Raw genomic sequence first — 25931 nt, forward strand, 5'->3', positions numbered from 1 at the left:
TTGCAGATGCAAATATTTAATACATCTGCAACATTTTTAAAGGGATGCAATATCTACTAGAGGTTGTTGACCTCAGTTATATGGTGTCAGTCGCAGCCTGATTGACACACGACTGACTCTTGTATCCATCACTCGTCAACACTCATGCTGAATACTAAATTATGTATTTATCACCCTGTGTGCAGCTTACTGAGCAGAGATATAATCAATAAAAACAAACATGACAGCATGAGAAAGAGCTGATTTTTTTTTTTTTTTTTTTAAGGCGTTGACAAGGACAGGGCATGCGACATTGTGACGCCTTCAACATCGTCACGTGGCCTATTCCAGCATCCACTCCACAGCCTCCTTTCTTCCTCTCCCCACCTCGACCTGCCTGTACTGAGAGATGGCGAGCTTAACCCATTACTGAGTCCATAACCTTTGACCCCTCTGACCGCTTAGATCAGCTGAGGTATGTTTGGCTTTCAGCACATAAATGAATAGAGGATAGAAGGGCATTTGGCTCTAAACGGTGTCCGTCTGGCAGATCACAGGGCGAATGAGCGTGACTGGCCCTTTTCCAGCCATCCAATTAATTAACAAAGACAGGAGAAAACACCCGCCGCACACTGAAAGTCACTCGCACGCGGTCCAGGCACAAACAAAATGAGAATGAGAGACATCATGTAGAATCCAAACAACTGTTTTAGCTTTCCTGAAGCTTTCATCACGATTTTTTAAGGTATCTCATCCCGTTTTCTCTCCCAGATGTGATAATTCACGTCTAAGAAGAGGTGGTATTGGAGTGTCACAATGGCTTCAATAAAATCACATCCCCCTGAAGCTATCTGCAGTCCATCTCCATTACAGTCAAGCACTCTCATGAACCCTGCCGCTGTTGATATCATCTTTCGTGAAAGAGCCTTTCCTTATTGTCTCTTTTCATTTTTGTTTATTCATCATTAATAAAGGGCCCCAACACTCCAGTGGTCACAGATATTCACGATGGAAAAAAAAGAAGAAGAAGAAGAAGAAAGGTGGGGGGCGTGTAAGTCTGAACAGCATCCAGTGCATGATAAGAGTTCTCTTTAACTGTCTGTTATTTCCCCTAAAATTATCAGCGCTCTTAGGAAACGCGAGGATGATGAGAGAGGAGCCAGAGACTTGTGCTGATTAGCGGGGAGGCTCGCTCATCAAATAAACACTGTTGACCATCAGGAACAGGAGGATATTATGAGCATATTGATATCATGTCAAGAGTAAGCCCCTTAAGCTATTCTATCTGCTTGAATGAAGCTGCATTTTTCACACCTGAACAAATAAAGTATTGGCAGGTATCTTGCCAAAATTGAGTTTGACTCAAGGAGCTTTGGCTTGTCCCCGACACACACACACACACACACACACACACACCACTGCACGCCCACGCATTGGCACGCACGGACATGTGCAGATAAGTGCACGCAACATTAGCATACAGCTAGAAGAACACTTATGAGATGCATTTGGTAAATATTCTGTCACACCCGGGTAACGGCAGTGTGTGACACACAGTTTGGTGCTTCAAGGGGGCATCGCATTTTACAGGAGGAATTTTAATTCACACCATAGAGGTATTTTTCTCAGCTACACTTGATTTGATTTTTTTCTGATTTGTACTCACTTCTCCTGAATGCCCCGATAAGGACAGGATGGATGGATGGATGGATGGATGGATGGATATTTCATACCACAATTTATGTAATTTCCTAATTTCTATGACAAAGCCTACCTCTCGTTGAGTTGAATGTGATATGAATCACTCACTCTAATTCCCACCGTAAGCCACTCATGCAATTATCTCTTTGATGCTGTGGAGATGGACACCATGTTAGAGCGACTAGCTTAATACTCTATCTTCTCTTAATGTTCTCTGCAGCAATCTGTGCAGCGTTCAACCTGATAGCATTTAACTTTTGCCTCGCAATGGGCATCAGGTGCTCCAGAGCAACCACAGACTGCTGACCTGACGTGCAGTCCTCTCCCACACTAATTCAACATCATCTGCCCTCTGTGGTTTATTCATGGGGCTATATATTTCAATCTGTGGTTAAGTGTGGGGGCCGGCACGATGTGGACATTAAGCTCTTTCATGTGTGCATGATTTCACAGTGATGGTGGTTTACATTAGGAATCGTCTGCTGATAGTATGAAGATTAGAGGACTGTGCCTCAACATCTGCCTTTTAGATACACAGCTTTGCAATGCTGATCAGCAAATCTGGCTTTGACTACGAATGACTGCACTTTGATTGAGATTCTCTCAGCTTCCTCGCCTACTGTATTTAACCTCTTCCTGACATGCAATCATTGCACTTGGTTGATACTCACAGCCCAGCTCCCCACCACTACCAGTGTCAGGGTCCTTTGGTCCAGGAGGATCTACTGAGCCATGCTGTTTTATGATGCCGCCCTGCCAGGAAACTTGGATCTAGGCGACAGGTCCACCGTTAATTCTGCATGAAACGGCACTCTGTGATTCTTCAGAGAATTCATGGTCCATGTCACTTCAAGTCAGTTATATGTTGATTAAATTTTGCACACAGTCCATTTAGAATTCATGGTAGCTTAACTAGACATGCAATGAACTGACGGGTGTCATGTGTCACAGTCTCATACTTTGTGCCCTACTCTATTTTGGAAGACAACTTTTGTTCACCCGATCACTGCTCCTGAATGAGCGCAAAGGTGGGGACGGAATGAGACAGAACATTTTCTGATATTAAAGGGGTAAAGTCCAATCCTACCTGTAACCTGCAAGGATTTGATTTGAGGTAGTGAAGTAAGGTAGAAAAAGACTTTGAAAAAAAACTATATTTGTCGTCATATTGCTATATTATATTAGCATAATATGACCTGATGTCCTATGTCGTCAGGTCATATTATGCTAATTTGCAGGTCATATTTTTATTTGGGGGTCCTGGTAGAACAGGTTTACATAATTTGATTTTCAAAAAACATATTTTTTTCTCATATGGTGCTTCTGTTTCTTACCTTTTAATTATATTGTTTATTTTACAGTAGTTAATTTTAAATATTACTGTCCTTTAGCTGCTGTGGCAAACACATTTCCCTGTCTGTGGGACAGTAAAGGAATACTGATTCTGATTCTAAGTTGGCGTACTCTCAGACCCATGGGGATGAAACAGAAAGAATAATATTTAGAATATATATATATAAATATAAAGTGTAGCCTAGCTAGTTGGCAAAGACAAAGAAAACAAGGCAGAGGCAAGAATTAAAATCAAAACGTGAATTAGCTACTCTGAATTGTGTGAATTGTGTGAATTTGAGCATGTCAGCCCTGTGATGAACTGGCGACTTATACAGGGCGTACCCTGACATAGCCCAATGTCAGCTGGGATCGGCTCCAGCCCCCCAGTGACCCTAAAGAGGATAAGCTGTTTCAGATAATGGATGGGTGGATGGATGAAAGGTTCTCACAAAAGCCAGGTTTTAGGTTTTCAGCTCTGGGCTACTGTAGAAACATGGTGGTGCGACCTGGTGGACTCCAAGAAAGACCCTCTCCCTCTGTAGAAATGTGTATATCAGTTTGGCTGAGTTGTTAATGTCAGGAGTGAGTTCAAAAAAGTTTGAAATGAATTGTGAAATAATGTATGAGTATTGAGCTAAGGAGCTTAGATTCATATTTTGTCCACAGAGAACAAGATGACATCATCTAATATGCAACAAACCAAGCCAAAGCTGCTGTCAAAGTATCTTCAGCTCTGAAACAAAGACCTGCGGCACTCGATTTGTTATGCAGAACCAAATCATTTCTGGATGTGATGGAATTGTATTAATACTAGACAGATTCAGAATCTGGCTGCAAGAAAATGAAAACTAGAGGAAAATTTGAAATGAATAACCTAGAACGTATTCAGAGTACAGGATTTTGAAAGCTCCAAAGAACTGAATACAAGTATCAATATGAATTTTTCAAGAAAATCCATGACAAGACCCGGAAAACTCCTGAATTCTGGGTGAGCATTGGATTGACCCACATTCTTGTGCTGCTGATTTAACTGGTGGTTTCTACATAAAGATGCAATAATCCAACATATCCATGGTCAAGTAGCCAGAACATCTAGTAGCTATAAGGGGGAACTCATCCATGACAGTCTATCATTCACTTCCATCTGAATAATGATATCAAAAACATTGTTCTGTTCATTCATGAAAGCAGTTTAAAAGGACACTTAAAGTATAAAATATATGCTATACCTTAGTGACCTCTTACTGAACCTTTAAAAATCTAATCAGCGCTGTTTAATGCCGAACCTGATTAATATTAAAGTCTCAAATTCATTAACTACCCCAGTGTTTAATTCAAATCACAGGGTATATCAGTGAAATGATAATCAAAATAATCAAAGTACAACATGTACATGGCCACCGGAGGTCTTAATCAAGCTCAGAGTGGTGACACTCAGCTAATACGCATATCTGAGAAACAGTACAAGCGCACTTTAGCTGACCAACTGCGGTGCGACAAACATGCTCCTCAGGCTGATCACCTAGTTTGTATCTCACAGGTAAGACCCAATGGCCTGAGTGTTTAATCCTTTGGGACGCAGCAGGAATTGTGTTCAGTCAATGGCCTCGAACTGAAAGTACCGCAGACTGCTGTCCAAATTAAATTACTCAAAGACCCATCTTACAACTTAATCAGATACACTTTCAGACCACTAATTAAGAAGAATAATTACATATGCCCGTCCCCCGTGGGGCAGAGTACTTCTAAGCGTGTGTTTTAGAGTGACTTTTATTAATTATGGGCGAGGACTCAAATGATTACGGCTCTCTGCATTGTCATGTCAAGTGTGGCATGACTGAGGAAATAATTGTTTTGATCTGCTCTGCTGCCTTCGAGATTTCAAGTCGTTCTGATAAACAATTCAGAAAACGTCATGCTGTAATTGTCTTCTTAAAGTTTTCCCTCAAACGAGTCTCTTAAATTGAGCGGAAAAGTTTCCCTCTCACCCTTATCTGCTTTTTTTCTGCTCATTATTTTGACTCTCTAATCCTGGCCTATATTATACAACTGTGACAAGGAACTGATCCGCACTGAATCCCTGAGAAAGGGTTGACTGAACCTCTGGAGCTAGATGACAGCATTTGGTCAATATCAGGTTTAATATATTGACTTTTTGATTGAAGTGAGTGAAGTAGAAGAAGGCCACGGGGAGTTACTAAACAACATGTAACTGTGAGTTCATTTTAAAATTTCAGGAAAAAAAAAATAAAAACATTCCTTACATTTCATTTAAATGTATTGATTTAAATAGTTGGTGAAATTGATGTGACTGATAATTAAAACTGCTTCTTGTTGGATATCGAGGTCCATGAATATTGCATTAGCAAAACTGACTTATCAAACTGCAACAGAAGAAGTTTTTTTTTTTTTTTTTTTTTTTTCAAAGTTATTTATCCCAACATAAACCACCTTCTACTCAAAAACACACCCTGCTCCCAGTGGTGATGTGTGATGTACTATTTGATGTACTGTATTTCCAAAGTACAGAGTGTGATTGCCAGAAATGTCAGTCCCAAGAGTTTCTATTATAATTCTTGAGGATTTTTATGTGCATGCCTCCAGCAGCAAGATTATCATTAACAAACTCATCCCTCCGTGCTTAACTCTGCATGCTTCTGTCTGTCTCCCAGCGAACACCTGTCTTCCGTAAACCGACTTTTTCCAAACTTCAGTCGGGAGAATGGGGAGGTGTAATAAGTTCAGCAACATGTTGTGGCCCGACACGTGTGCAGCGACACTAAAGAGATACATAGGTCGTGGTAAGGTCGCATGTAAATGACTCGTGTGAAGAATTACATTCGTAATGTAACAAGACACAACACAGACATCCTTTTCTCATCATGCATAATTGCTTCGGGCATATTCTCTGTAATACGCTTATAAGATTAAGACTCACAGAATGAATGTGTCATCTGCAATTCAGAAAGAGATGGACATTTTCTTTATTAGGCATGACGATGTAATCACAAAAGTTCAGTCCTTCCACCGAGCGTTTCTCAACTCATACAGCTGAATTTCTCGCGCTTCTTTATCTCTTTCTACATATTCGAGTTTATTTTTCATAAGTTGGAGGATATCCTCACCTGAAGGCAGTGCAAAGTGAGGAAGGCGGATAGCAAAAAAGTATGAAATGGAGCGGCGATAACCATCAGTGCTTCACAGATGACACTTTGGTATGGGCACTGTAGGTACAAGCACCTCCTTCCTGCTCCTGAGTGCCATTCCATAGACGCTCCTGTTAGAGCACAGAGCGATCAATAGAGTCACACAGATAAGAGCTCTCCTCATCTGATAAGGCTCTTGAAAGAAATCAGGGGGTTTTTACCTAAAGGCTAATCACTGATTGGAGCACTCACACTGAAGTTTTAGATACATGGGAGATAATACGTGGTTGCTATGCAATGGTTTGCTTGTTCTTTTTCTGAGTGTTATGTATGCGCTGATGTCTCTCCTTCCTCGACAAGAAAGCTGTAATTAAGGAATAAAAGAGCTGACGAGATGGTAAAAAGCGTACTGTCCATGGTATTGTAGAGTTCTTCAATCAATCATTCATCTGGAATCAGCACACTCCAAACACTTTTTAATCCAAAAATCAGCCTGCGCAAAAAGTATATTCTTCAGGCAAAATTATTACTAGCATCTGTCCATCAGTGGGAGAGATAAGACGGACAGAAAGATGGCAGAATTGCCATTGGGTTCATTCAGTAATAATAAAAAAAAAAACATATAATTTTCTCTAAATATAAACTAGGACAAAGTAAAATTAAGACTACTCATCACAACCCAGTCGCCAGAATGAATTCCCGTTTCTGCAAAATCACAGATAAAGAAACTTTAACTTATGCTGTGACTTTAAACTTGGTTTGGGCTTTTCGATTTCTCTCTCGTCACAACGCTGGTCAGGTTTATCTGGCACAAAAACCACATTAATCTGGCGAGGTAAACATTATTATTTAGCTTAAAAGACAACGAAGAACGATGGGACTGTCACCACTATCACAGCTAGAAAAGTCTTCTCTAAAATACCCAGTTTTGTTGACACAAACACAGCTAGAGGCGATATGACTTCCCCCCCAAAAAAATATCTTGTTTTGGTCGTAGCAAATACGACTGCAAATTGTTGTTATCGTTGTTGAGTTCTCCTTAAAAATACCCAGGAGTTTCACAGTTACAAATGCCGAAATGCAGACATGAAGCGTGGTATCCTTGTCATCTGTGAGTAATTCTGAGACTTCTTCTCCACCTCATGATGTTAAAGTCCGGTAATAGCCTTAAATTGTGCCATCTGGGCTATTTTAGGGACACTGACTTACATTATTCAGTGTTTTTTGATTTCTGTAGTTATTTTCACAGATTTTGAACAAGGCATTATAGGTTCAATTCACCAAAAAAAAGGGGAAAAAGAAAAACATTTTATGACTTTACCCAAAAGTAGCAGCATGAAGAAACTTTTGTACAACCTCTGTAAAAAGTTAAGTTTAACTAGCCTTTTGATATCTTTTTATTCTTAAGGCACGTTTAAGAAGCCCTTTACCTCGGCTTGTTGTTTTTAGGCCTGCTTTGATAAGCAGCTTCCAATAATGCAAGGACAAACTTAGAAACAGCCTTTTAAGTAAGTTGTTTACTTCATTAAATGTGTGAGACGCCTGTACAGCCAGGGACTGATGAGAAACCTTTGATAAGATGTCGAAATGTCCGGCCCAACTAGTGTTTTCCCAAGAGATGATGATGAAGGAACAGCACATTCCTTATTCTCCATTGCCTTAATTTAGCCCTCCGTAGTTCATAACAAATAGGTGTCATTTGAATAGCTGCACAACTCCGAGCCACTTAAATCAATAAACACACCAAACAAGAAGTAATGCCATCATAAACCTAAACAGTGTTCTCACTCATTTTTATAAAAAATCAATACTCTTAAAGGGGTAGCAGAGAAATTACTTAATTACCATGAATTCCAGTAATCAATGAATGATGAATATGTTGTCACAGGGGTTTAAAGAAGTCTCAACCCACAAACACGTGGCAACTATTCATCAACACATCGGGTAACGAAGATTGAGGAGAGGAGGAAGATGAGGCCAGACAAAACCATTTTCTGCGTACAGAAGATGTATAATGTCGGTTTTCTTCAGGTCCAATTATTTGTGATTGTGTCTGAGAATAAGGCCGAGCGGTCCTGTTGAAAATGTATGTGCTGTACTTTCCGAGGTTTAGAGTGGTTTAAAGTGGATTTATAACTGGAGGTCACCAAACTGTGTCCACCCAGAGAAGAAACTCATGTCAGCTATAATAAATCCAGAAGGCGAATCTCATTATGTTCAACCTTGTCACTGGATCTCCATGTTTCTATACAGTACAGTTATTATGAAACACTGACAGACTGTGTATAATGTTTAAAGTCAAGTTAATACGCCGGCGAAAGATGAAGGTTCATGGTCAAGTGCTTTTCATCTCTGCACTTACGTAAGCCTAAATGTCCCATTAACACCATCTGTCTGTCAGAGAAAACACAATGTGATTGTTAAAAGGTGCATAAGCATTTATACATGTGCATAAATGCAGTATTTGTTCCTGACAGCATGGTAATGGCATTTGCTTTGCTGTGTAAGGGCATATTTCCACAACAACTTGAAATGCCTCTCATCAAACACGCAGAGGGAGTTTAAACCATATAAGCCAACAGACTTAAGGGTAACCGTTTGCCCTTAATGAACTATGTTATTAAAGATTTCTATTTATCAATGATCCATGGTCGCCATTGCTCAATGACTCATAGGTAATCTTCTTAGCCCTAGCAGATGCTAATAAAGAAATGTGTGCGTTGTTTTGCCAATAATCAACACCCCTGAACTAAACTGTCCATGCCCCATAAAACAAACTAGTCACAGGGACATTTACCTCTTTAATCATCCTCAGTTTGCCAAATGACACTGTAATGAAATGTTCATCTTTTCCCATTTTTATTTTTCCTTCACAGCCAGAAATTGCCAAGTTGTCTGTGTGACCATCTGTGTGTATCTTTTCCCAGGGTCACCACAGTGAGCAGAGACGGGATGTTATGCAGAGTGGCATACATAATGTGGTGTTGCCACAAGCCTGCTGCATCCAGGGGCTGCTGCCTCTGCTGCTCGCAGGCCACGACATGGGATGCTGAGGAGGCGTGACAACACACAAGAATTTTGGTGTTGACACTTAGGAACCTGTATGAACTATGAAAAAAGATGAAGAACACAGGAAATGTTGACACATTGTCTACTCACTCAAATGCACATGGAAATTCGGGTAAAGTCACGTAGGCCACAGAAGATTTCTTAATCTTCACAGCAAAACACCACTGCAGCATTGTCCAAAAAAGGACTTACGTAGATGGGGACTCATTTCGAAATGTAAAACAAATAAAAACATAACAAAGAAGACATGAAATGGCTTTGCTTTTCATCGGCATAGGGACGACTTTTAAGTCTGTAACACTAGAGATGGCAGTTTCTATGACACACCACACCCTTTCCCCCAAAAGCCAATTCACTGCTTTATTACAGTCAAACTGGGAAACATATCAACAATTCATGTTAGTTAGTAGGATATGACAATCATTTCATACATCAGAAAATACACACTCGGATTTGTTCGAGTGCTCTGGCACAATGCGCTGACGACCATGGCGCTCTGTATTGAGCCATAAAATAAGTTGTTGTTGTGAAACCTTGTGGATGAATAGTAGAAGTATAACCTCAGTGTGGTATGAGAACTGGTATCGAGGGCAAGTCCATTCCCAACATCAGTACATGTAGAAGAACAGGCTTGCTGGTAGCGTATGGTGCAGGCTTACCTCCAGTCAGCAAACCCCTCTAGCTAGGTCTGGCTTTCAGCTCCCCATGAGTCACCAGCCCCTGCAATGTCAATGCAGTTCTAGTTCAAGTTTGGTGCTGTTGGAGGTTGGTCCAAATGAAACAAAACTGGAGGTACTGGGTGTCCATCTTCAAGGCAAAACAGTTGATCTATTGTCAGGTCTCACAAAGGTTCAGCACCAACATCCACCATAGGCACTGTTACCAAGAGGCCTTATCTTACTTGCCTAAAAGGACTTTGATATAATTCCAAGAATTAAGTTGAGGCTTCATGAAAGGCTGGTGTTACCAAACACTGATCAAACACATATTAAAAGCCTGTTGCCTGTGAGAAATTATGTGTCATGAATACGGAATTTTCTTTGTGAGATTGGGAAAACCAAGCTTTAGGATTTGACAGGAGCATTATGTTAGTTTTCTATATTCTTCTTTTTTTCTTTTTTTTTACATTCCTTCTGTAATACAGAGCTATAAGTGAACAAGGGCACTTATGTCAGAGTCTCTACAGACTAAGATCTGCTTGTATGTGCTCAGTCGACGAGGATGAGCTATCACTATAATAGGGCAGCAGCAACGGTGCTCCTCGCACCCTCTTGTTCAGCTGTTGAAATGACAGTCAAGGATCACTTTTATCTGTTGGCACACTGATCAAGTGCTGACTTACTGCCCCAGCGTGGTGACCACAGTTAATCCTCACCAGCTCTTCACCCTGTGCCAAGCACACAAATTGTATTGTGCAGGCTGCCGTGCTTTGTCAGGTGAGAGATGGCAGCAGCAGCCAATGTTCTTCCAGGGGTACTTCCTGATGACAAAGACGATCGATGCTGCTCAAAGGGAACCAAATGACACCCTATTGTACTTCTCCAGAGCAGTATCATGAGCCTTCCCTGCTCTGCCTCTCGTCAGTGAGCCCCAGCTTTTTGCTGCTGTCACAGAGGAGAAAACCGAAACTTTATGCTGCAGCCTCTTACACTGAGAGTCTTCAAGGTACACCCTGTGATCCTGAGAAAGCCTGGTAAAAATGAATGTCAGTAAATGTTTTATCCATTATTGGCAGATGAGAAAATGGCACCTGTTCTTGCAGGGTTTTATCTGTGATGGATATTACATTACAGATTACATCCTCCTCATATTACTCCTACATGTTCTTTTCTTTGCTATTTTACTTTCTTACACTCCTTGGTTGAAACACAATTACTTGGACTAAAGTGCTTGTTGAGGCTGTATATCCCTTGCCCTTGGATTACCATAGTGAATAGCTTTCTCTCCAGCAAGTGTAATTATGACTATTTTACAATGACAAGCTTTCCAAAACCTCTCCTCAGAATGTTTAAAAACATCACAATATTGACTGGTTGTTCAGTCCAGGCCACCGTCAGATTTCATATTACATTTCTAATATCGTGGTAAATGTGTTATCTCCTAAAAGTCCCAGAGAGGACAGTGTAAGACAGTGTCTTAACAGTGACCGGACAGAAAGGGCCGTGTCAAGGTTGGGTCTGATAAATGCAGATTGTTTTGGCCACTCTGCATCAATTCTGCTTGACCTAAGTGCAGCCCTTGACATGACTGATCACAGCAGTCTGGAAGATAAATTGAGAAATTGTCTTGATATCTGTGGGACTATCCCTCACTAAAACTTGTGGTTTTCACAAAGTCCACTCTCATAGACGTTATTGACTACATCTCAGTAGACACCCAAATATAACAGTTGCAAAGGGGCACAAACCAATCCTTGCGTTCCAGCCCGGTATTGTATATTTGTATATAGCATGTCCTTTAAGTGTTAACTAAGCATGTAGACATGCTATGTGTAAAAACATAGCACAAAAAGTAAGGAAATTTGTGGTCAGTACATATATAATTTCTTTGTTGTAACAATGCTTTTTGGCAATACATCTTCATACCTGGATAGCCTGTTTATTTCTCTTTTAAGTGGTGCCATATTTGTCAGGAACATGCATTTGTGGGATGAGCAGCAGAGCTGAGCATGTGGTTTGCACTCATGAAAAATTTGCCAAATCTTCTCTGCCAAACAGTTGTTTGGTGTTGTTTGGTGGATTGGATGATTGAAGTCTGAAGAAACAAGACATACTGGCAAGTTAACACTTGATTAATTTAACAAACAGGAGCCTCCGTGGCATGTTGAAGAACCGTACACCCTATGTAGCAGCCTGACGCCTCCTCCTCATGGTGGTCACAAGCCTGGTCACACACAGAGCGGGGTTTCTCAGGTACTACCTCCAGGATTTGGGAGTGGAGAGGATGGAATAGCCTGCCAGCACTCCTGACCTCAACCCCACAGAACACTTGTTGGTGCAGCTTGGGTGTGCTGTTCATGTCAGAATGACCAACACAACTGCTACAGTATAAGATTGCCAAGAAGGGTTGAACTACAGCTCTGAGTGATGAGATGATTTTGTTTGGCACAGCACATTTTTTGTTTCACCAGAGACTAACTTCATTCAAGCATGTGTTAACTGTAAATGTTGTTGATGATAATTATACGGTTTCAACATTTTGCCTAGTGATAGGTTTGTTTCGCTGGCATGATATGGTATCCACAGCCCCAAATTTGCTGTGCCAAACAAATAAATCTCATCATTCAGGGCCGTGGTTCAACCCAGGACATTGTGTTCTTCAAAATACCCACCGCACCAGAAACGCTTCTCTTTGTTTTCCTTCGCCTCTTTGTCTTTGTTGAGTCATTTCTCCCTGATCTGCACTTGATGTCTTGTTTATTCGATTAATTAAGTCAATGTCTCATGCAATAAAAAATACAAAATATCTGACTTTCGCATCTTGCTTTAAAGCCTTCCAAAATACACTCACCAAAACAAGTGCTTGGTCGCTTTATGCGTTCACTAATGTTATGTGTCTCTTTTTTCCTCATCTAGTTTATCAGCTTCAAGAGCACCAACACCATCTGTTTTCTTTGAAGCTGAGGGACAATGGATGCTACGATGAGATGGTCCTTAGAGCCGGCGTATCTGTCTTCCTCCATGGTCTCTGTGAACCGCTTCCTATCATCTGTGTTTTAAATTAGATTCAAATAGCTTAATTTACCGGCACCTTTCTCAAAAACAATTTACATCACTGTGAATTTAATTGACCCAGCTCATATTAGACAATACCTGAAATCACCATGGCAATACAGGGTCTCAAGGAAACTGAATTATTGTGTTCTGTGTAGGAAAAATGAAAGCAAATTTGCACTTTTTCTGTCTGTGACGAGCACCTGCAGTCTGTTGGATGAAGGTGTTGGTTGTTGGAAACGGTCAGGATTGCAGCTGTAAGCCCGCCCACGTGTGTCAGTAACAGTTAACCTGTAAGGAACATAGATTTCACACTTGTCACACTTACAAAAAAAAATCATAAAGGAGAAGTATTTTCTGTTTTACACAAATTCCACTGTTTATGCAAATCAGATGAGTCACCCATTCCTGTAATTGTGTCACCAGAAAAAGTAACAAGTAAAACCTGGCAAGAACAAGCAACGTTAGACAGCATTTGTTTGAGAGAAAATGTCAAGGTTCCAACTAATGCGAGAAAAAAGTTCTAGCTGCACCTCTGCTCAAATCGGTGTTTGATATTTCTGCAGCAAAGTCGCAGGAAAAATATTCAACTTTTAAACTTTCCGTCTGGGTTCTGGATGACATGAACTGGAAGTGTCACAAAATAACTCAAGCAATACTGTTCCCATGTTAGAGTTGAAAATTAGGTGGATATCAAAGCTTTGGTGGTGCTGCAACATGGTTTCTGGGACTGTAACACAGATAGATAGAGAGGGAGAGAGAGAGCGGAAGTGAAGGGGGGGAATGGGACTCAGGGGACTTGCTCCCACATGGGCACAAAACGTAGAAGGAGGTGTAAGAGTTAGACGAAGAGCAGAGGGAGTAAAATCCACTGGTGTCATACACACTCTGCTACACCTGGCTGTGATACTTGCGGGGGGAAATTACAATGTCAGGTTCATTAGAACACATTATTCAGCAACAACATGCAGTCTGGATCACACCTGTTGCCACAGTCTTACATGATCAAATCGATCCATCAGCTGAGACATGTTCTGTCCTCATGCATCATGAATAACAACGTTCCCACTTCCGCGTACTCGCTGATTAGCAACAAAATGTCATCAACTTTCTTGTGTGTGTGTGTGTGTGTGTGTGTGTGTGTGTGTGTGTGTGTGTGTGTGTGTGTGCAAAATGACTGTTTTTTTGTCTCGAATGTACAGGTTTGTTTCACTCGGTTGCTTTGGAAAGTAAAGATCAAAGCAGAGCGTACTGGCAAGAAAAAAAAAGTCTCAGCTCTTCTCTGCAGCGAAATGGGAAGAGAAAAGGTTTTTTTTCTTCTCTTCGTTTTTCACATTGAGTGACTCAATTTCACGCTCCATTGGCATATCTGGGGTGACGCGCCATGAAATCAGTCCAATTCTGGGATTTCGGAGGAACAGTATTTTGAAACCTCCCGAGATATGTGGTCATATTACTTTCTCCACCTCTGGACAGATTACACTATTATGTGACAGTTGCAAAGGTAAAAACTGTGGTGATGGTAAGGTCCCTACATCGGTGAAGTGTTTTCTAACTGAAGCTATCAAATGAATCACAAGTGATTCAACTTGAGGCACCAATTCATTTTGGAACTCTGAAATTAACAAAGGAAAAATGGCTCAACCTCTGATATACACTGGAATATTTTCTGGCAAAAACTCACACGTTTTCAAAGGGATATACTTAAAGGGTTTCAAATAACTTCTTACTTCATAATACAATAGTTCATAATGTGGTCAAATGTGAAAATTAGCCTCTTGCAGTTCCAGGTTTTATGTAGAAATCTGCTTTTTTTAATTAATCAGGAGGAACCCCCCTCCCATTCAAAGGGCAGGCTTCACAAAGGCCACTGACATTAATTATAATAATTACACTGATTAAACATTAATATAAAAAGAGATGCTAACATTTGACCTTGATGTCTTATTACATTTATAACAATAACTGTTATGACTGCATGATTGATATACACTCATTAGCCACGTTGCACGTTCATTAGCTACACCTAGCTAAAATTAGTGGAGTGTCACACAGCCGCTCTGCAGCAAACTTTATTAGGGTTATAATGTTACATTTTTGTTGCTGTTGTTGTTGAAACTGTTTTAGAGCCGTTGACTCAGCTTTATTATTAGTTTGGACACTGTAGTTGTAGCAGTCTTAAAAAACTGGAGGCACAGGGTCTCTTTCAAGAAAATGAGTAACAAGAGCGGGACCGTATGCAGCAGGGGGGGACAGGCTAAGGACTGTAGGAGTTGGCACACTGCTGTGAAAGACTGTAGGAGGCTGAAGAGTGCAAGCATGAGTCTAGTGATCGCCGGCTGGTGGTAAACATAAACAGTAAGACTGGTGGGTGACTGAGGAGAGCAAGCTGGAGACTAGTGGACAGGACCCTAACGTGATCATATAAGTGGAAATGAGGCAAAGCACACCGAGACAAGCAAAAGTAACGTATGGCGAAGTAAGGAGTGTAACTAAAGAGACGAGGTTGAAGTCATTGCCTTAAATACTCCAGAGCAATGAACAGCAGCAAGGTTGTAATCAAGGAGATGCAAAACAGTCGAGGCTGGGGAAGAGCTACAGGGTACACTCAGGAGCTTAACCAGCAACGACTTTTGGATTCAGCTTTGCTGAGTAAGCTGCAACAGGAGGCAACATAATTTGAAATAAAAACTCAAATGCTCAAGCAGCATACATAACAGTGGCAGCACTTTTCACATTCTACAGTTAGGCCCAACATATATAAACATTTACCTCTTAATGTATTGAAAATTACCCCAACATATTTAATAATACAGATCTCATTTTTTTTCCCCAATAGGCACTTCATAAAATGGCTGTTAATTTATTTTATCCATTCACAGGAAATTTCTGCTTAACTTCTGCTGCTCATGCTAGTTTACCTTCCCACTAGTGTCTGGCTTACTTATACTCAGCAGGCCACTGAATTGAAGTGAGGTGCTGCATCTTCATTTCCAGTTGTCTTTTGCTACCATTGCATCCTCTAACAAAAACAGTAGCACACAACCAGAGGACTTTACAATCGAAGTATTTGATTACATGTTTTGCAACAAAGTAAGAGGGGAGGTGCCCCCTCCGACCCCCAAATCCCAGCAGCCTGGACCAAATCCGGAAGCTACTTTTCTTTTTTTTTTTTATGTCTGTTATTAGATGTTATTTAAACTCTCTGTGTTTTCAATTCCATTATTCGGATATAGAATATAGTTGTGGTTTTAGGTCTGTATGTAGAAGTGGTTGCATTTATTGTATCCAGTAATGCTTAATGATGCACACAGACTAGTGAATGCAGAATTAGCAGTTCTCTCTTGCTGAAGTGTAAGAGAATCCTTCCTTAGAATAAATATCAGGTACATCGAGACAAAAAGAGGAAAATTAACCCCATGCTTTGGGGATTAAAATGGCAAACATCAGCTATGTCTTAAATCCAGCTGGGATGCATCATTTCATCTCTCTCCCTCATTACCTGTCATCTCTCCACAATCGCAATAAGGCATAAAATGGCCCAAGAATGTATTAAGACAAAGAAACATACAGCAGAGAGGCAGAATTATAGTTGATGCAGGATTTGGAGAACATTATTTAAAATACTCTTTTTTGAGTGTTTGGTTTGTGATTAACAAATGTCAGAAGCACTTTTGTAATTTAAAATAAACTGAAATGCATCTTCAAACTGTCAGTCATTACAAAACACAGCTCCTCTTCTGTCTGAAACACTCCCATCTGTATTCTCATTGCACAGATGCAGCAGCCAAAGAGGACCGCTTAGGGTTTTTTTCACATCCGAGCGAGGCAGGTATTTAGCATCCTTCTCAGGGATGTCATTTCTCTTTCAATCTCAAACCCCCGTCCCTGGAGAAAGGAACTGATCATCTGGCATAGCAGTCTTCTCCCTAACTCATCTGCCCTTTGCTTTGGCTGCTACTCTGGCTGGATTTTCAGGTGGAATAGAGAGATTGGATATAAGTTTTTTTTTTTCAAGATGACAGACTGCAGATGTTTTATTTCTTGACAAATGATTATTATCTTCTTATTTATTTATTTTATTCTGAAAATACTATGAAAGGCTCACATGCGCTTAGACTATATCCAAAAGAGAATTGCACAAACAAATAAAAGACTGTTCTAGTATATTTGCTAGAATGGAAAACTACTAGGAATACTATACTATAAATACAGTATTTTGTGCTGTCTACTGGCACATACAGGTGGGGATCATCTGGATGATAATTAATACACGGACACCAAATAATAAACCAGAATGGACTAATGTGTAAGCATAAAAAGTGTGTGTGTGTGTGTGTGTGTGTGTGTGTGTGTGTGTGTGTGTGTGTGTGTGTGTGTGTGTGTGTGGTTTTGCTTTACTTTGATGTCTTATTTTTCTATAAACCCCCCATACTGTATATTCATGCATGCATATGTACAGAATTTGCAGATTTTTTTATTTGTGTGTATGCAGATTATTGTCTATATGCGTTGCTTACAGTAGTAATAGTTCCCTCTCTCTCAACATACGCACACAGGCACACCCACAATCAACTGTTCATTCATTCTTGTCTTAAACTCTCTGGACTAAGTGCTCCTTCTACATCTGATGGAAAAAAAAACCTTAAATTTACATGGAAGGATACTTTGTGCAATTGCATTTTTTTTATTTTTTTTATTTTTCAAAGTGTCATTTCAGAAGATTAAGTGAATAGGTCAGAGTACTTTACTTTAACCTGGTGCATTCTTTGTTGTTTATTGTCGTGTCGAAACGATGTGTCACTGTATGACACTTAAAATCCTCAGGGTTAAGCATGACCTGCTTGTGACTTCTTCTTGACTACTCTTTTAATTAAATGTATTTTTCTGCGGGTCACAAGAGGCCAGCTGGTTAATGGATGCTCACTGTGAAGTAGGAGCATGGCGCCAGCGCGTATTTTACCATCTTATTTGAATTGAGCAGCTTGTATCGGACTAAGCTCTCGTAGATTAACATACATTTGATAGCGTAAATTCAACCTCAGAGAAGTCAGTTCAACGAGGTGAAAAAGGCTTGACCTTTTCAAACTGTGGGAGCAGGATCTTTGCTTTCGGAAGCATGCAGGACCACTAGTCCCTAAAATAAACCGACTAAAGAAGCATCATATCAGAATTAAAGAGGTTGATCTAATCCACAGGGGAACACTGTGTATTCATCACAGAGCGCTTGCCTAGCCAGCTAAAGTTCAAACTCCCACAGCTTCATGGAAATTCTCTGCATGTGTGTGGACAATCTAAAGTAGGCAAAACAAAGAGGAGAAAACCCATCTTCAATATGAAGTCAAACCTGAGGGCAGCAGAATCACAGATTGTCTTGCCGAAACTTGTAATAAAAATGCTACATTGCCCGCTGCCCCCTCATTGTTATCGTGACTACTACAACAATCCAAAGAGTTGTGATGTTAAATTCTTGTTTTTTCAAAATCTTATCCTGCTTATCAACTTTGAATCAATTGCACCACCATAGTAGATGACTTTTGCCCCCCACCAAAATAAGTCATGGAATGTAAGAGGAAACTTCATGAATTGTTCTTCACTTTACTTCATCTTGCTTGAGGATCGTAACGCAAAACGCAAGAGTATGATGACCTTCACAAGACCTCTTGAGTCATTAACACAACATGATCTGTTTTTGGCATACACAGACATGATGGAAACTCAGTTTTGATGGAAGCATCTTAGAATAGAATAGAATAGAATAGAATAGAATAGATGTTTATTGTCATTGTTTCAAAATCAACGAAGCGTGGATAGCAGCTCTTAGTTTGACAAATAAATATCAAATATGAACAAGGTTAAAATGAGATAAAAATAGTAAAAATATATACAGCAAGATATTGGACTGTGAGCTCACATTGGCTCAGTTGATATTCTTTATCATCTGACAGGGTCAGGGCGAAATTGATAATCAACTTAATCTCCGCCTAATTACTAAAATTTGCATAACCGTACAGCTGTGAAGTGTTTAACCTAATTTCTTTGTTCTTCTTTGACCAGAGATGTTTTCGGGGCTCTCAAAGGCTCATTTTTGCTGCCCTTCCCTCCCCTACTGTGGCTCAAAAAGCAGGTTTTAGTACACGTTCAAAAGATTTTCACGTTCACACCGAGCTATTGTTTGAAAATAACAACAACTCTCTCTAGGTCTGCATGTGATTTAGCCCATAAGCGCACAGATACAGCTACAGATCAGCACAGTAGATTGAAAGATTTCAGTCTCTTATATCACTTCAACCGCCTCTCTGTCTGATGTACAATATTATTAAGGTTTTGAAAATCACATAAACTATAATTAGGTAAATATAGTCTGTACCACTGATCATAATTGGATCTCCATATGGCTTGTATTTCAAGTGGTGTCTGTTTCTTAGATACACGAATGCCTGAGTCTGTTGCAAATACAGAAAGATCCACTTTGGTTTTTGCAGAAAAATCCAACACTTGAAACTGTGAGTATGAAAGTAGGAATACTAGACCTTGCACTTGATAAACAAAGATAACATAAAAAAAAAAAACACTTATCGAGCTGAATGGTGAGACTAGCTTTGATAACAAATCATAATAGTGAAATCCGTACCCTATCCAGTAGACTTAATAGGAGTTTCCTCCGTTTCTGTAAAACACACTGGGGTTGGTCTTTCTCTGCTGGCTCTGCCTGTCATGGTCCCGTCATGTTTTTATTTTATATACGGGTTTTTTGTGGTGTCTGTAGCCCTGTTTTCTAGAGTCGTTCATCCTGCGTTTGTGTTCTCCTCTCCTGTCTGCTTTCCCTCCACACCTGCACTGCATTACCTTGGTCAGCCCAGCCCTGTTCCCAGTGTTCTTCCCATCCCATCAGCTGCCCCCCCCCTTTAGTCCTTATCGTGTCATCTGTTGTGATTGCCTGTTCCTGCGGTCCGGTCGACTGGTTCCTGCGGTATACCATCTTTGAGGAGCTGCGGAGTTTATTATTGGTCAAAAAGTTTAGTTTTACAACCGTTTTTGGACGTTGCTTTCCGTGGTATATGCACTGGGGCCAAGAGCCCATAAGCAAATGCTTTTTAAGACTGTAATAAAGGCATTTCTTAACTTGCACTACCTTTGCTTTTATTCTTACAAAGTGGCATAGGATTAAGATATGGAAAAGTTGCAGAAGTCGAACTTTCAGAAGCAGGACATTAGTAACGCATTTTACACATTGTTGAAGGAATTAACCTCCAAGTCATTTTCACTAATCTAAGAAGAAACACCCAAGAACCAAAGCTAATGCTTCAAGTGTTCTGACCTTTTTATATACACCAGTTAAATCACATCACTGTTATCCATTACTAAATTCAGCTGCTGATTTTCAGGTTGCAAAATCAAATGGTTCCAAGTGTACTGACCTTTTTTAAAACGTCAGTAAAAATGTCAGTAAGGTCAAACCAGACACCCACTTTTGGGGAAATTTTAGTTGGACAGTGAAAGATGGGCTCCACGTTTCCTCTTTCTCATGGCAAAATCTAATGTGATGAAGATGAATACGATCAAATTAAATTACACTTTGCCATCATTACTTGTGGCAGTCCCTGTGATGTATTCCTGCGACAGGGCCGTGGTGAACATGAAGTTCTGATAATGATTACTGTCCATCTTACATTTTAACGATGATGTCAGACCAAAGGAAAAGGGCATCGGTGAACTTGAAAAGCGTTGGCACTCACAAATTAAAAAACTTTTGATGTCCACATGCTTTTGATGTTTGATCTACAGCAATCCAAACAACAAACCAGACTTGGAGCATAATTTATAGGACACCCTTAAATCCACATTTATTATGGTTCCCATTAACTATTAGTACATAGGAACATGTAGGCACAGCCAATACTTGATTATATAAAATGCATCATGAGAGCAGCAAGTATTTTGATCTTGCATTCACAATTATACACTGATATCAGATGGTAAAGCATACCTGTTAAATATATGCTTAATTTCAAAGAATTTGAGTTTGACAGAAATTAATGCTTTCATCACATTCCACATTCCGAAACTTTGTGCAGCACATCATTCAGTTAGGTATGCAATGAAATCATTTTGATGATGTTTTAATGCCACTCATCCTCTGCCTTAGACTTTCCTCTTGAGAAAAGCCATAGACAGATTTGGGTGCTGTTGAAACAGCTTTAAAACAACCTACAGTATATTTATGTTTAGTATTAAAGCAGGGAGTGGTGTGGGTGGATGGGTGAACAAAGCATGTTGGTATAGCATAGAAACACGTACTTTTCATTGCATATGGAAAAACATGATAATTTAGTTTAAAAGAGAAAAGCATAGAAACACATACTTTTCATTGCATATGGAAAAACATGATAATTTAGTTTAAAAGAGAATTGCAAAAATGTTTTACTTGAGATCTTTTTTTTAATCTGACCTGACCATAACCTAATGACAACAATGCATTATTCATGCATTACACTCCCACATGGCAAGCCTCTAATGAGCACTGAACTTGTTTTCACTTGTTTGAATATCAGCATCAGTGACAATCCTTTGTTGAATGTAAATTACTGGATGGAGTAAAATGTTGCAGAGTTTTTAATAAGGTTGTAGCATTTGATTACATTTATCACACAGTTTTGTTGCCCAGTACATTAAAGCTATGGATGATATGTTATTCTAGATCAAATCTTGAAACCTCTTTACATCCCAACAGCAATTTATCAATCAAATGCTCTTACAAAGGCCTACTCATTGCATTGGAGTCTTTCACAAGGCTCCCATCAGGCAAGATGTACAATACTGTACTGTATTAGTCTATGTGCTATTATTGTTTCTGGGCTATTCTTCCACAAAGGTGTCGGCGTGTAGTTTGGTGATAAACAATCTGCGGAGGCAATGCTGAGCAATCTTTATTGAGACAGATCTCAAGCCTGTGTCCAAACCAGTGCAACTGCACCCCATGTTCCCAATATCTAGCAAAGTTCTGACTAAGGCTTTGCCCTCTGCTCTACCAGAAGTCCTCTTGAGCCTTTGATCTAGGAAATCTACAACTAACCACCTAACCTTCTCTGCCTGTCCATCTATTCAATAGATGAAAGATCCCCCTGGAATATATCCTCTTCTATAAATTACCTAACTCTGCTGCTGTCACTCCTTGGGTCTTGCACCCTTAAATTGTCCAGATTGTCTCTCTGTCCTTATATAGAAATGTATACATTTAGCCAGTTCCAACCATCTGGCATGAGGGCCATTGTAAAATTACACATGGTGGTATACATGAAACCAATACAAAAAATAAAACAACAGGTATCAATGACATCAAATTAAAATGTAGGGTAACTTAGTATGATAAGAACAAAGGACTCCTGAAAACCTTTTTGTAATGACCAGGGCCTAGGGGAAACCCTAACGCATTGTGAAAATGAGACTCCCCTCTTCCCATCCCCCAAGCAGCACCAGCAGCAGAGCCTTTTTAAAGGTTTGATTAAAAACACAAATAGCATACAAACAGAATTCTGTCAGTCTGGCTGAGAGAGGAGAGCTCATAGGAACACTGGGGGGAGGTGTCCTTTAAACTTCTGTCTGACTTCTGGGGACGAAAGGGTCACAAGAAGATGTTAAACTACAGAATTTCTGCCGTCCAATAACAGCCGCACACATTGACCCAACACAAGTGAAATGCCAGTACCACGACACAAAATGGAAACCATGTCAGCCACACACACCACTGAAGATCCACTCATCTGTGGAGGGACTCCATCCAAAAAACACTAACAGTTATTAAATACACTAAAGCAGTAACACCCACGCAACCACACCAAAAGTGGACTGCAGCCACTACCACACAAAAGGCGTCATTCTTTAGTCACCACCACACACAAATGTTGTCAGCTTACACCTAAGCTGTAACCGCAAGTGACAGAGTACTAGTACAGTTACAGTTAACTACAACTTACTGCACACAAAAGTATTAATTACACTCACACATCACAACGTGACCAAAGTGACCAAAACAAAAGCAGCCAACTAACCTAGCTAGTCTTCAGTGGCTTAGGGAGTTTGAGACGTCCTTAAACGCTGAATTCAGTGCACTGTCAAAAACCAGGAATGTGTTCAGTTGCAATATACTGAGGTGTGCCCCCACTCTGGATTAGCACCATAACTATGAAAGGCAAAATAAGAAAGTGGCAAACTTGCCCAGCGGTTATCTAGTCAGGGTGCTTAGTCAAAAAAATGCTGCAACAATAACAAATTATCTAACAAACAAGATGACCACTATACTTAACTAAAAACAGCTAACACAGACACAAAAACTGAACCACAGTTGTAGATTATTTTAGCATTAACGGCTACTTTAATGCAGACTGAGTAACTCATGCTTCAAACTGTCCAGCATCCAATACAGACTATAGGCTGTTTTTGTTTCATATAATTATCAACATATGACATATATTTCGACAGACCTGGACAGTGATGCTTACTGACATGTCATTCAACACAATGTTACTCATCTTGAGATGGTTCATTGGGTTGGGGAGGGGTATGTGAAGACAGGGCTGCTGACAAATCTGTTGTTGAGTCTGGTAGGAGGGGCAGGGATGATTGATTTAGTAAAATTGGCTTGCTAAATACTTTCCTACACTGATTAAATGTAGGTTAGAAAGGAGTGAAATGTAGCTTAATATAATGTCATCAAGCTAACAGATTGATTTCAGCCACTCACATATAACACCCACCTTTCTTTGAGAAAAACTGTGTGACAAACAGCCTTTCCTCTAATTTCTTCAGTTTTTTTCAATGGGAAGAAGACACCTATCAGAAACTCATTAGCACTGAGCACGCATCTCCTGAGCCAAAGATGGAGTGAGCGGCGGCAGCAGTCACACACTGTCGTTTAGCTGTTAACTTAGTTAGCGTCCACAACATACATACAATGGTCACGCTGGGTATTCTGCAGACTGAGGTACATTTGTGACAGCTGTTTTGCAAGCATCTGCTTGCTGGCAAGCGAGAGCTACAGCACAGTCACGTCTGGGATTTCTACAATTGTACCAACCCCAGCTTCAAATTAAAAAAACAAAAGAATGTAAACTCAAAAATTGGATAATAAGAAAATGTTAAGTGTTGTTACCGCATGGAACATGGTGCAGACAAATGTGAGTTATGTGTAAAGAATGAGCTCTCGCATGTTTTGTACCGTACTGTGAAGCCTTACTGATCTGTGTTCTTTAAACCTTAAAGATATCAAACAAGATGTAGCCTGTCAGATTGGGTTACACACACACACACACACACACACACACACACACACGCTCCTACCTCAATGTTAAAAGCCAAATAAAACTGGAGTGTGTGAGGTTAGTCCTCTGCGTGTGTGTCTGCCTGTTTCTTGGAGTGCAGGTGGTCATTAAATAATCATCTTGTGTCTGACTTTGTTTAAATCAGATATGGAGAGCTTTTTTGTCCTTCATGACATTTTGATCTCTGCTTTGTCATTAAGTGCGGGGATGTGATGAAATTTACATAGCCCTAATTCTTCAGCCTGCTGACAACATATTTTTTCAGTGACAGCCATCTTTAATATTTAGAAGAGTACTTTCCAATGCCCTTCAACTGTGCCTGCAGTATTAATGTATCCTTAATGGGAGAGGTTCCATAAATGAGCCTCAAATGGAGCTAGACGTTTTAATGCTTGCTAGAATGGCTGTTATTTCCACACTTAGCCATAATAGTCTTTATTGCATATTTAATAAAGTGTAGGCTCGTATTAATTGTTTAGCAGCCAAGGACTTCATTAAGTGGTTGTGATGTTCTGGATGGGTTTTCCCCAGTCTCCAGCAATCCCTTTGTCCCATCTCATCTGTGCTAGTTATATACAGCATAGCACGGATAAGATTAATGCATTTTCATAGCTTCTTTTCATTCAGCTGCACTGGGAGGGATGCCTTTGTGCGAGAGAGGGCAGGGGTATAAAAGGAGTGTTATTGTTACGAGGTAATAACCTTCCATTTTCACTCATACCAGAATTTCTTTGTACTCATGGCTATTTGTAAGCAAGGTAAGTAAGGCATGCAATACAGCAAATACAATTATTCAATCTCGAGGATAATGTAGCTGCAGAGCTCTACGGTGAAACTGAGCATGTGTATGTCAGATCTATTTGTTTAACTACTGAACAGCAGGCAGGAGGTAGACAACGAAGTTAAATGACATGCCAAAACAGAACACGGCACAAAAAGAGCAACATATGAATACATCAATAAAAACAAAATACAAATTGAAGACTTTAAATAGTACCTCGTTTAGTTAAATAAGAACATGTTACTGAAATGTATTGAAACCTACAACTGATTTTGGCCACTTGGGGGAGGCACAAACAAGCTGTAAACACAATTCACATATTATCACCTTTTAGAATAGATATGGGGACTCAATAGCAATCTTAATTATGCATTCATAAGATGCTGAACGACATTAACATTCAGTTGGAGTTGTGTTGCTTGCCACCTAATAAAATATACATCCAATATTCACTGTCTCTTGTTTTTGGCCTCCCCAAATTCCTGCGGGAAATATCCGTCTCTTTAACTGCAAAACGCTCCCTAGTGTTCACCAAATAGTCAATAACTTTTGTCTGTCTGCTGTTTGGTGCTGTGCAAGAAGCCCTCGGTGGCTGTTTAGAGTTCAACATCAGCAGTGTGAGAGCAGCGACACTGAGCCAAAAAAAGTTAAGTTGCGGTCTGAAAAATCCTGAACTATGAGTTTAAATACACTTATAAAGCCCTGCAGAGTAGTGTTCTCTGTGGGTTTGTCAATGGCCAACCTCGTCTAGATCATACATACTCATTCATTGTTATTATAAAAATTACTGATTACAGCCACTTTACAAAGGCAGAGCAAGTCTTGCTGTGTCAGTTCACATTTGCATCAGCGCTGAGATCATGATAGTGATCAAAATGGCTGCCTT

The 25931-nt window shown here is 40.0% G+C and overlaps 1 long non-coding RNA gene across 1 annotated transcript; it reads left to right on the forward strand.

Moving 5' to 3' along the window:
• The first annotated feature begins 271 nt into the window (after positions 1-271).
• On the forward strand, positions 272-1255 carry LOC119018360. Its single transcript, XR_005074729.1, has 3 exons — positions 272-454; positions 954-1019; positions 1104-1255. It is a non-coding gene; the product is annotated as an uncharacterized LOC119018360 (long non-coding RNA).
• The last annotated feature ends 24676 nt before the right edge of the window (positions 1256-25931 follow it).

Source organism: Acanthopagrus latus, chromosome 4, assembly GCF_904848185.1.
Source record: "Acanthopagrus latus isolate v.2019 chromosome 4, fAcaLat1.1, whole genome shotgun sequence".
NCBI lineage: Eukaryota > Metazoa > Chordata > Actinopteri > Spariformes > Sparidae > Acanthopagrus > Acanthopagrus latus.